At 48.1% G+C, this 12,612-nt stretch overlaps 1 protein-coding gene and 1 long non-coding RNA gene across 7 annotated transcripts in view; one reads left to right on the top strand and one right to left on the bottom strand.

Moving 5' to 3' along the window:
• The window catches only part of LOC147017872 (uncharacterized), a 98,168-nt gene that overhangs the window by 1,440 nt on the left and 84,116 nt on the right, over positions 1–12,612 (top strand). The window lies entirely within an intron of this gene.
• Positions 1–12,612, bottom strand: part of LOC147017873 (SMAD family member 3-like) — a 206,322-nt gene that overhangs the window by 183,353 nt on the left and 10,357 nt on the right. The gene's annotated exons all lie outside the window — the stretch shown is intronic.

The following is a 12,612-nucleotide window of genomic DNA, read 5'->3' as shown; positions in this document are numbered from 1 at the left end:
GAAGTTTTTTGTTTTCAAAGTTTTGTGCCAAGGGCTTTCTTCAGGATCGTTACTGAGCCCAGGATTGCTTCCAACTGTAGTTCGTTTGTAGTGATATTCCCAGGGATGGTTTTTAATATCTCTTTGAGGTTCTTCTTCATCATTCCCATGGGGTTCTTCATCATCACTGGTACAACTTTGGCATTCTTCAGCTTCCGGGATCTTTTCACTTCATGCTTGAGGTCTTGGTATTTGGTCATTTTCTTGATTTCTGCATTTATTCCAAAATCACCGGTATTAACACCTCAATTAGCAATGCCTTCTGTTTTTTTTGCACCTAAGTATGACATCTGGTCGCAATGCTTTGTTTTCGATGATCACGCCTGTTGGGATCATAAGGTGATACGTGAGTGGTACTTCAATGTTTTCGGTGATTGCTTTTGGTTCATTTTCCCACAAATTTTCTGGAACTGGAATATCAAAGTTTGCAGATGTGCCAGTGGATTACTTTACAAACTGTGTTGTGTCGTCTTGTGTGCAGCTGTTTTGACAGTTTTTTTTTTTTGTGTGTGTTCAGTCATTAAGCATCACATATTCTCTTTGCTAACCCCACCTCCACTCCTCACCTGTCTTTTTTTTTTCCTCCTCTCCCCCACCCTTTTCCCTCACTCTGTCCCCTCCTCGCTCCTCCGTCCTCATAAAACTCAGCACTCTCCTCCCACACCTCTGTCTCTGTCTCGAGGTCGAGATAAAGAGACACAGATGCAAGTATATCCTCTTTAGTGACTCGATGAGCACTGAGGAACAAGGTTTTGGGTGGTTGAGATGGGGAGGAGGGTGGCAGAGTATGCATGCCAAAAATATTTGAAATTCAGTTGCGCATTACTGTGGCATCAAATGATGCCGATACCGATATCAGCTTGAAACTCAGGGCATTATATGAAGCCAATATCTACGAAATGGTGAATAAAAAGTTCTAAATTTTGATAAATGCAGCTTCACAGAGCGGCATGTTTAGAAAATGCAGTCGGTGCAAATGACCTATTTCGCTAAATGTGAGCTGGGTAACTATATAATGAGGGGCATGTATTTACTTATATACAGTAAGGTCAATGAATGAATAATATTGAATCATATTTACAATATAAATAATAAATGTAATTTTTCCAATGCAGCAACTAAAAATCAATAAGCAATATCAATGACAACAAAATCAAATCAATTCGGGAAAGATACTGTTCGCAATGAAATGGAAACAAGATATGACACAGAGAAAATATTTCTTTCAAATATATATATGATATATATTATGGATTTCAGAATCTGATCCGACTAAAGCACACACCATCCAGGTCCTCAGACAGTTATTTCCATAAATTGCATGTTCAGAATAGACCCATTCCCTTGTCTGGTGGGATTCTACCTCTATGCATTGGAGAAGGGAAAAGAATAGGTTCCCTTTCTTTCTTATGGGATAACCTTTTCCTCTTTACGACACGTTCATGACATGATTTTACGCCAGTATTCATTTTCCGCATGAGCGATATTCACCCTTCATGCATGCGAGAGATAGCTGTTAGCCCAACGGAGACTCATTCTACCCCTTTCCATCAGGGCACATTGGCTTGGAAATGGACGATTTATTTACACTTTGGATTACAGGTCATTTGATTAAACACACCACAAGCTTTTTCTGGACAGTTTATTCTGACGGTCAGACATGGCTGTGGATCATTTACCTCAGGCATCCACCTTTTTTCCATTGACGTTTGACGCCCCGCTCAGCAGCTCTATGGATGCTGGCTGGCTCTTGTTCGTATTGGGCTGAACGGAGAGGTGATGGTTGCCATTTACGTTTTGTGAGCGCTTCACATTTTTGCTCAGTAATTCCGGCAAATGGCTGCTTTCTGGCATTCGTCCAGTGCCCCGAATATGGCGTCGTAAGCCAGGCCTGTGTAAATTGAGAGTTGCATCTTGTTCGATGGTGGGGATCACAGAAGTTGACCGTTGGAGGTCATGTGCAGCGATGCGCCAATAGGCAAGCTGGATTTGGCTGAAGTCTGCTTGAGGCTTCACCCACACTGGTCGCTTATAAAAATGACGGGAAGACCACCTTCTGGACAGTTGGTGATAGCTCCTGATTATTGGTTACAGCTCCTGATCATTGGTTACAGCTCCTGATCATTGGTTACAGCTCCTGATGGTTGGTGACAGTTTGACTGTTCCTGCTGGTTCTGCTCAGTATCTGGCTATTGGTGTACCTGGTTCTTGAAGTCCCTGGTTCTTGGGGGTGACGTCGATTTGTGTTCAAGCCTGTTTGCGGGTGGATGCATGGCGAGGCAGGGTGCTGGCAGCGGACCAAGGCACATTCACACATTTTGGGTCATTTAGATAGATGCACAATGACTTCTGCATTGGAGAGCCGAGATCGGATTTCTTTTCCCCCTGAATGATCTGCTGGATACCCATGTGTAGTAGTTCATTTTTGAGCAAGGAATCGTGATAAGCATCTGCTCTTTGTCTGTTTTTCTATGACCGCTTGTTGAATTCTTTATTCGTTTGAGATTATTTTGATTGATTTGAATTCATCCATTTACACCACAAGGAAATAAAAAGTTCTTCAGTTTATTTATTTTTCTAAATAATAAATTCCTTGTTGACGTTTCAACCTGTCCGTGCTTGTCATTTCCTTCTATTGATCCAGCATTTTCCAAACCTAGATTGACTGGGATGTAATTCCCATACGAATTATCCTGCCGTAATCGGCGTGCACCAGCAGTAAACACTCAGCCGCCTTACTCAAGATCTAATCAAGATAAGATTGGTGCATCTCCGAGGGCGCGTTCCCCAGTCAGGAGGCCAAGTGACTTCAAGCTAAACAGCAAATTAGACGGTGGGCACTGGAAATTATGGTTAACTAATTGGCATTTGTGGTTGTTAAGCAACCCACCGCACCACAAAGTTAATTGTGAGCGGTGGCCCCAGGTCCTGTTCTTCCAAGAAGAAATGAGGGTTAACCCCCTCATAATACACTCGGTATCTGTGGCCGTAACTATATATGTATATATCTATATTGTTGCGGGCTGGGGTCTGGTGGCGAGAACGACCATGAGTTGGGGGAAGTTACGTCGTCTCCCACCAGACTCCCGGAATTGTAGGTCGTCGCTCACGGATAATTCCATATCGTGGCGGGTCGCTTAACCGACCGTGGACGCCAATACCTCAACTGCGTAGCGTCAGGTCTTCCTGCCAGGTGTAATCAGTTTACCTAATTAACCACACGGTTTCGACTACCGGGGAACCACGCCCTCGGTTCACCTTGCCCGAACCGGATCATTCCAACTACGGTAGAGTACCAACTACCAACTCCGGATCGGATGCAGCCGAGCGTAAATGCCAAGGACGTACCAGCTAGAATGAACAGATTATCGGGGATAAAGACCCGGCTAAATTCAATCCGAACCATGCTGGACTAATGAAGGAAAAGACAAAAACTAACTGGGAACATTTCTACAATTATTTATTTACAATAGGCGAGGAAAAACATGTGGAACAGGAACGAGTTTATTGGTGTGTTATGCAGGGGAAAGAAGAGAGATGTAGGATGACAATTTTTACAGCAACTTATAAAAGCGGACACAGTGCAGACTTACGTGAGATTAATACAAGCAACAATTACAATAGTCAAGAACTTAAACAGTTTTTACTTAATGAACAGGCACCACACACTTGGACAAAATAAACGCCACACACTCGGACAAAATAAACCCAGTTGAATGGCAAAGGACTTTTGCAGCAACGGAGGGAGGGAGCTGAGGTCGCAGTTCTTTTGGTACCTGAACGTTCCGAGGGAAGGGATGCTCCGTGGTATGGCACCCGACAGGTTGTGCAGTTCGGCCCACAGCCGCACGTGTGGAGACCGTGTCTGCAAAGGAGCCCGGGTGAAGAGCGCGGAGTCCAAGGTATGAACGGGGCTGCAGACAGGAGCAGGACCGGACCGAGGCCTGGTCGAGGTCTTTTCAGCTCTCTCACAACCAACGAACGAACAAACTTTCAAATCCAACCAGCGAACCTCTTCCTCCCTCAACCAACAACGAATTCTCCGACTCTCTCACTCTACTTTGAGGATGGTGTCGTAATTTATAGATCCCCAAGGTCGGGGAGGGGCCTTGGCAAAGCCGACGTTATCGTCCGTCCTAATTGGACAGGGCCTTCATGGAGTCCGCCCTTTCTGGGTGGGATTTCGGCCAGGCAGGGAAAGCCCGCCCACTCCACGCGTGTCTGGACCCATGAAGAAGGAATTGGAACGTTTTGGGAAGTTGAGGAACTGGAACAGCGAACGCGAAGATTTTGCCTCAAACGAGCCTCCGGAGACAGCAGATGGACAATGGTGCGCTGTGGCCAGCGAACCGAGGGCTGTAAGCGCTATGGTACCTTGGATCGTAATGGAGGGGATATAATGATTTATTTACCTAACTAAAAAAAAAAAAACAACTCACCCCAGTGTCTTCCCACTACACATATGCTTATGGCATAACTAACTTCGGGACAACTGTATGTTTGTATGCATACGGTTCCTAGAACTGTAACAATATGTATCTATCTATCTATCTATCTATCTATCTATCTATCTATATATATATATATATATATATATATATATATATATATATATCTCCTGGTGTTGGCGCAGTGGTTAGGGCAGCGGCTTGGGATCCAAAAGGTCCTGAGTTCAAGCCCCGTTGGGCCACTGAATTAATACACCAGGGGGTTGACTCAGCCTGTCATCCTTCCGAGGTCGGCGAAATGAGTACCAGTGTACTGGGACGGTGTATACCCTGGTTAAAATAGGTGTACCATATCCCTGTGTCGTAAGAGGCGACCAGGGTTACGTCAGGAAGGGCATCCGGCGTAAAACGTGCCAAATCACGATGCGGATCATCCGCATGATCCGCTGTGGCGACCCCTAATGGGAGCAGCCGAAAGAAGAAGAAGAAGATATATATATATATATATATATATGTATTGTTGCAGGCCAGGGGTCTGGCAGAGAACGACCACTAGGTGGGGGAAACTACGTCGATCCCCACCAGACTCCCCGGAATTGTAGGCCGTCGCTTAACCGACCATGGACGCCAATACTTCAACCACGTGGCGTAGAGTCCTCCTGTCTAGAATCAAGTTACCTAATTAACCACGCGGTTTCGACTACCAGGGAACCATGCCCTCAGTACGCCTTGCCGGAACTGGATCACTCTACCAACTACCGACTACCTTTCCGGATCGGATGCAGTTGAATGGCACTGCCAAGGACGTACTGGCTCGAAGGAACGGATTGTTGGAAATATAGAACCGGCTAAACTAAGATCCGAACCATGCTGGACCAGTGGAGGAAAAGACAAAGGCGAATTGGGAACATTTCTACAATTATTTAGTTACAATAAGCGGGGAATAGCATGTGGCACAACAAAAAGGTTTATTCGGTATGTAATGCAGCGGAAAGGTGAGAGAGGTGAGGGGTGCGACAATTATACATGCAACTTACAAAAGCGGACACAGTGCAGACTTGACGCGAGATTAATAAAAGCAATAACAATCACAACTAGAGGGGGAGCACTCGGGAGAGTGCAAAACCTCCGCCGCCAATACTGCTGGGTCACTCAAGTGAACCTTATATCTTATTCATTAAATATGATGTCAACAGTGCTGACAGTTATAGTTCTTTTCTCCAACATTTTTTTTTGGGTGGGGGGGGGAGGTTGGAAATCACTTAAAAGATGTAAAAATGCAAAAAAAAAAAATTTGAAATTTTGTTGAAAAAAAAAGTTGCAAAATTTTTTTTTCTGTAACAATTTTTTTTTTGGGGGGGGGGGGGGTTGGAAAACACTTAAAACATCTGGAAATGCAAAAAAAAAATTGTGGGGGGGGGGACCAAATCCAAAATTTAATGGCATGATCGTTGGACCACACCTAACCCCCCCACCAAGTTTCGTCGAAATCTGTTGAGGAGTTTTTCCGTAATACTGTTCACAAACAAACAAATAAACAGAAAGGGGTGAAAACAGTAACCTCCATCCATCTTCGAAGATGGCGGAGGTTAACAATGGAGATCTTATACTGGCTTATCTAACGGACAGGCACCACACACTCAAACAAAATAAACCCAATGGAAGGCAAATAACTTTTGCAGCCAGGGAGGGAGGGAGTTGAGGTCACAGTTTTTGTTTGGTACCTGAGCGTTGAGGGGGAGGGATGCTCCATGGTGCGGCACCCGACAAAAGTTGAGTGGTTCGGTCCACCACCACACGTGTAGTAATCGTGTCTGGCGGAATCGAAAGAGGCGAGAGATGAGCAGTAGGCAGAACCAGATTAGAGGCTTGGTCGAGGACCAGTACGGTAGGCGGGCCGTCCAGGCGAGACATAGGCAGAGTCAAGCAGCCGGAACACCTTCACAACAACTCGCACTTCTCTTCAACCTCCCCAACTTCTTCACAATTACAACGACGACAACGACCAATTCGGAGGTCCGTGCTTTATACAGCCTGGAGCTCGGGGAGGAGCCATGGCAAAGCGGACGTCATTGTCCGATCCGAGCATCCCGATTGGACCGGGCCTTCACGTGGTCTGCCTTTCTGGGCGGAGTTTCGGCCAGACACTGGTAAGGCCCGCCCACGCCACGCGTGTTTGGGTTTGGGAAGGTGGATGCCGAGACGGAACCCATAGCGAACATCGGGATTTTGCCTCTGAAAACGAGTCTTTGGGATACAGTGGGTAGTCGGTGGTATGCTGTGGCCAGCGTAACGAGGGGAGCAAGCGAGGAAGATTTACCTCAGTAGAAGAGTGGGAAGTGGAATGGAGGGAAAAATGATTTCATAAATTAAAAGGGAAAAAATGATTTATTAATCCGAACTATAGCCCATCACAACACACTCCTTCTTCCCACTAGACAAAAGGTAGGGTCCTAACGTCACATTTATTAATGAAATAACTGACTCGGGACAACTGTATGTTGTATGCATACGGTTCCGAGAACTGTAACACTACCGCCCTCCCTTTTGCTTGACTCGACCTGAGTCGTCAACATTTGTGTGGCATGCAGGTGTAGGTTCCCCAAGTACATTTTACCTATGGATCCCTGAGTGCGACATTTTCAATACATGTCTCAAAAATAAATAACTTAGTGCATTGCATAACTAAAGTTGCACACATTCGGACAACTTAACTATATTGCCGGAACTAAACAAACAACAGGTGGGTTAGGACGATATACATTTCTAATATTTACACTACCCATGGCCCAGGACCTGTGACTTGAGGAGAGAGCACAATAAAGGCAACATCCGGGGATGAGTGCAACAGCAGGCAATCGATGAGCAGGCATCTTCAGGGCCCTCAATGGTCCTTTGTTGTTGGTTTTTATTATTTTTCCTGGCTGCTGGAGGCAACTCACCCTAACACGGCAGGCCACATGCCGTCTCACAGTCCATTTGAACTGGCCTTTATACAACAAGGAGATGTCCGGGCTGCACAATTACAGTCCCTAGTAACACGGCTGCCTGCAGGGCAGTCCTTGCAAACACTTTCACAAAGATGGTCCTGGCGCACATGGTAAAGGTGAGTGACATGGCAAGGCAAATAAAGGCATGGGCAGGTATGGCAAATGGAGTCAAGGCAAAGGCATGGGCAGGTATGGCAAATGGAGTCAAGGCAAAGGCAGAAAAAGGCATGGCAAATACAGACCACGCAAGGTGCAGTGCAACAACAGGTCGGCACATGAAGCTGGCCGGCCTCAGTGTGATCTCGTGAGGTTGTGGCGTTGGCCGGTCCGAAGATGAGCTCAGTCCTATCCTACAGTCTCCCCCCAACCTATTGCCTATGACTGTCCTTGTCCATACCCACCCCCATTAGCTTGTAACAAAAACAACGAAATTTTGAGTTTTTATTTTTTTATTTTATAATTACGCGAGTCCCTAACCCCCTTATTCGGCTAACCTGTCCTGTCTGTCCCCAATCCATAAGATCCCTTTTGAGAGGATTAAGGAAGAGACAAGTGAATCTGTCTCAAGGCCCAATGCAGCCTCAGAATAACTCTCACCGGTTTCAGAAATTTTCAAGTTTAGTCCAGCGGCCTACGAACAGCGAAGGGATGGATGGTGCGAAGGGGTACACGTTTCCTATCGATCCTAGCATTTATTAAACATTAATCTATCCTTGGGGCTTTTCAACACGCCTGTCTCTTTAAACTATCGGTTCTAGCAACCACGATTTCCGTCGCCTGTGTTGGTGTTTGTTATTAATTTGGGCCTGGCCCGCAAATTTTCTCCCGTGCTCTTGCACAATTTCGTGGCTGGGCAACGTGGCTCAACTGGCAGATCCACCCACTTGCCGAACTCGATCTTCGGCACCCCCGGGTCACTGAGGCTGTCTCCGAGCCTACCTCCACTGTATGAACGTGGGGAAAATCCCCTGGCAGTGTCCCCTTTGATGCCCACGTGTCATTTTTGTCCTCCGGATCCTGTTTCCGTGGGCTGCCCGTGCCCATGACACTAACTCGGTCCCTTGGACCTATGGCCTACTCTGGCCGACTACTCCGGTGCCCAGGGGGGCCTCTACTCAGTGTGCACATTTCACCAGCCACGCTCCCAGCCCATCAATAGACTCCTGCACCCCATCAAAAGGTTTTGTGCCTTCATTCAACACCAACAAAACGACATCTGTTTTGGTTAATTTAACGAACCCACTAACTAACATTACACTAACCCCGGGTTCCCTTGGGTGGGATTCACTCCTCCCCCCCCCCCCATTCAATCGTTCGCACCATGCATTCCACATTCACTCCACTCACATTCGGGCCCACTGACCCACATTCATTCATTATGTTTCTTTCTTCTCTTCTTTTTTTTTCAATGCACTCTAACAACTGACACTCTGCTAGCTACGTCTCCCTAACTAGCTCGTGCCCCTAGTCATCTCTTATCCTCATGCACATTCCATTTAATTCTATTACTAAGCTACGTCCCCACTACACGTACCATGTCCATCCAAGTCTCCAATCAATTTCTAAATTATAAACTAAATTCCCACTAACTGTTCCCACTGGGCCCCATGGAGAACTACTCAGGCCCCATGAAGCCAGTCTAACTAACGCTAAACCCATCCCACTAAACTAGTGCTCCTATGCCCAAGCGCGGATGTTCGCTACATCCTGGCCGGGGATTGAGTACTCGTGCAAGGCTCGGCCATCTTTGCGTCGCCAGGGCGGCGGTTTACAACTCGCTCGTCCCTTCCCAATGGCCGATACATACGAGTGTAACGTCGCCCCGTCGATCGCATAATACGCTTGCTCTCAAGCTATCCACCATGTGAGCCAGCATACGCTACTCACCCGGACTTCGTGCTGTGCGATCCTCGGTGACGTCACTCGCACATGGACCGCTCTGTGAAGCTTGCCACGCAGACGGAACCGGCTGTGTCCTCCTCGAGACTCGCTCCGCGCGTCCCGCGAACAGTAATCGCAGCGAGCAGCACGTGGGCCTCTGTACACGGGCTCACATGTAATGGGGCCACGTGCTTTCTGAATTTACACCATTCAATTCGTCGCCATTTTAGCCGTCCACGTGGTGGTTTCATACCAATCACGGGACGTTTCAATGCCGCTCCCGATAATGCAATCGTCCTCGGTTGGGCATTTCGCAAAACCAGGAACAGACCTCGCACACAGCATCCCGTGGAGCCGGTGCGGTTTCCAAAACAATTCCGTGCAGCCCATTAGGCTCGCCATTCCCGTCCGTTACAGGACCCACGTCTTCCGTCTGGATCGGTCCACGTCCCAATTCCACGCATGCACTTACACACGTCATGTAACTCACACGCTCCAACACACACTCTGGGACATTCACATCGGGGGTTTGTGTTAGCCCAAAGGATCCCGGGAATTCTATACCCCCCCCCCTCAAGCTCGGCATGTGCTCATTCACACCATATACCCACTCTACCTCGTACAGCCTTGCCGGACTCACCTCGTCACGGTCTGCCTCGAGGGAGCATACCGTCTCCCCTCGTTCCTGTGGGAGGTTAAACTGACCCTCGCATTGGGACTCAAGACATTCCACCCGCTCAACCTCAATGTCCCTTACCAGTTCTACTTGTGTGTGTTCCTCTTTAGTTTCATGCAATTTGGCCCCCTCCTTCTAATTCTTGCGTTTCTGTTGTTATTTCTAACTCCTGCGTCTCTCTTATTATCTCCGTCATCCCCTGTTCAAGTTTACACGTTTCTCCCTTAATTATTACCGTGTCGCTCGTCCCCTCGACCTTACCCATCTCCATTGCGGTCCGAACAACCTCCACACTCCCCCTCGACTCGGCCGTTTCCCCACGTAGTGTACCGATCCCATCCACCATTTTTTCGATTCATTGTCTGCATTTGAACCTTTACCTTTGCGAACTCCACCTTCATTTCCTCCTGACCCTCCTTCATTTGTGTTTGCTAGTGTATCCCCAGGTTTTGCATGTCACCTCTCAGTGCCTGCATGTTCGCATCCGCTCTTTGTGCATTCGCATCCATTTTTTGCATATTTGCATCCATTTTTTGCATCAATATCTCCAACATCTGTCTCATGTGAGATGACCCCGGCGAAGCCGGTCCGCCACTATCGGGCACTGATCTGACTGGGATTGTTCGGTCCTCTATCGGGAGCATTTGATGCGGGGGGAGCTCATGCACCGCCGCCAGCCCCAATGTTACCTCTGGGTTTAATTGCAAGGGTCTTCCTGCAAGGTGTCGTCCTGAGCCATGGGTTCTTCTAAGATTAATTCAAGACTCACCTGTACCAGTACATCTTGGTCCGCCATACTGAGAATCACTAAAATTTGGATGCTCTTAATTTGCCAAACACACCCCTGATACGAGTCACGTAAATTTCTCTATAGAGGTGGAGGGGTTCGTACCCCGCTCCCGAACACCAATTTGCTGTGGATTCGAACCCTGCAAATTTATTGTGGAGGCGTGGGGTACGTGGTCCCACTCCTGACTACCAATTTGTTGTGGGCCAGGGGTCGGTGGCGAGAACGACCGCGAGGTCTGGTAGTTTACGCCGTCTCCCACTGGTCTCCCCAAAATTATCGGCCGTCGCTCCGGATGACTCCGAAGCCGGCGGGTTGATTAATCGACCGTGAAACGCCAATATCTCGACCGCGTGGCGTAGGGTTAATTGTCTAGCTCCCAATATACCTAAATAACCACGCAGTCTTGGCTACCGGTGATTCACGCCCTCGGCGTGTCTTTCTCGAACCGGGTCACTCTACCGACTGCGGTAGAGTTCCAACTGCTGACCACCAACTCCGGTTCGGTTGCAGCCGAGCGGAAACTGCCAAAGCTGTGCCGGCTATGGTAGACCGGATGAAACCCCGTCTGAACTCAGACCCGGACGATGCTGGACCAAATAAAGAAAGGACGAAAACGAACTGGGAACATTTCCAATAATTTCTTTACAATAAATGAAGAAGCAAAACAAGACTTAACGCGAATATGCAGAGAATATTTACAAGGATCAAAAACACTTATTCAGTTCTTCTTAAAGACTGGCCCACACGCAGACACACACACACACAAAAAGAAAAGAAACCCAGAGTTCTTCATTGGATCCTCCAGCCGATGAGAGAGACGAGCTGGGGGTCAGAGTTCGTGGGTACCTGGTCGTCACAGGGAAAGCGTGCTTGGTGATGCGGCACCTGCCAAAGGTCGTCGGGGCACGGTCCGAGTGTCCGTGCAAGACGCGTGGCTCGTGTTCGAACTCGCGTGGCTAATGTCGGGGTCCACAAAGTCCTCTCCACGTACAGCCACCATGAACCAACCCCGACTGACCTGGCAACCCCGACTGACTCTCAAAACCCGCACAAATTCTCTTCCACAGAACTCCTCTTGCACAGAGAGTCTCAGTGATATATCTTTCCTCCCACCATGGGGAGGGGCTCTTGGCGAAATGCACCTCGCTGTCCGCCTCTAATTGGCCAGGATCCTATGGGCACAACCTTCCTGGGTGGGGTTTCGGCCATGCACAGAGAAAGCCACCCATCCCTCCACGCGTGTTTGAGGAAGGTGGATGGTGGTGAAGCCACGATTGCATGTGGAATGTTCGTGGAAGCCGAGGACTGGGAGCGCGAGGCCCCCCTCTCGGCAAGTCAAGGTACGAGCAGCCAACGGTGGTGATGGAGCATGATGGGCAGGTGTTGAGATGTAATAACCTAACTATAAAAAATACATCACAACGCACATATTCGACTCTCCCACTAGACAAAAGGAAGGGACCTGTCCCGCACGTACTTAACAGAATAACTGACTTTTGGGACCTGAGGTGTCGTCCACCAGACGGCGGTCTCCTTGGGTTAACCTGAGGCGGTCCCTTCGGGTGGGTGCCTGGAATGTCCTATCCCTAAGAGAGGATGATCACCTGTCTCTGTTATCATCTGAGCTCAAGCGTTTGGACATCGGGATTGCAGCTCTCTCTGAGGTTCGGAGACCGGATTGCGGCGAGATAATGGTGGGTGGTTACACCTACTATTGGTCTGGTCGCTCTGATGGTTACCATACCCAAGGAGTTGCTGTAGCTGTGTCCAATAAGCTGACCCCAATGA

The sequence above is a fragment of the Eptatretus burgeri genome, chromosome 10 (assembly GCF_056783735.1).
Source record: "Eptatretus burgeri isolate ZD-2024b chromosome 10, Ebu_testis_v1, whole genome shotgun sequence".
Lineage (NCBI taxonomy): Eukaryota > Metazoa > Chordata > Myxini > Myxiniformes > Myxinidae > Eptatretus > Eptatretus burgeri.
The sequence above is the reverse complement of the archived record's forward strand: the minus strand, read 5'-3'. Positions and strand labels throughout refer to the sequence as shown.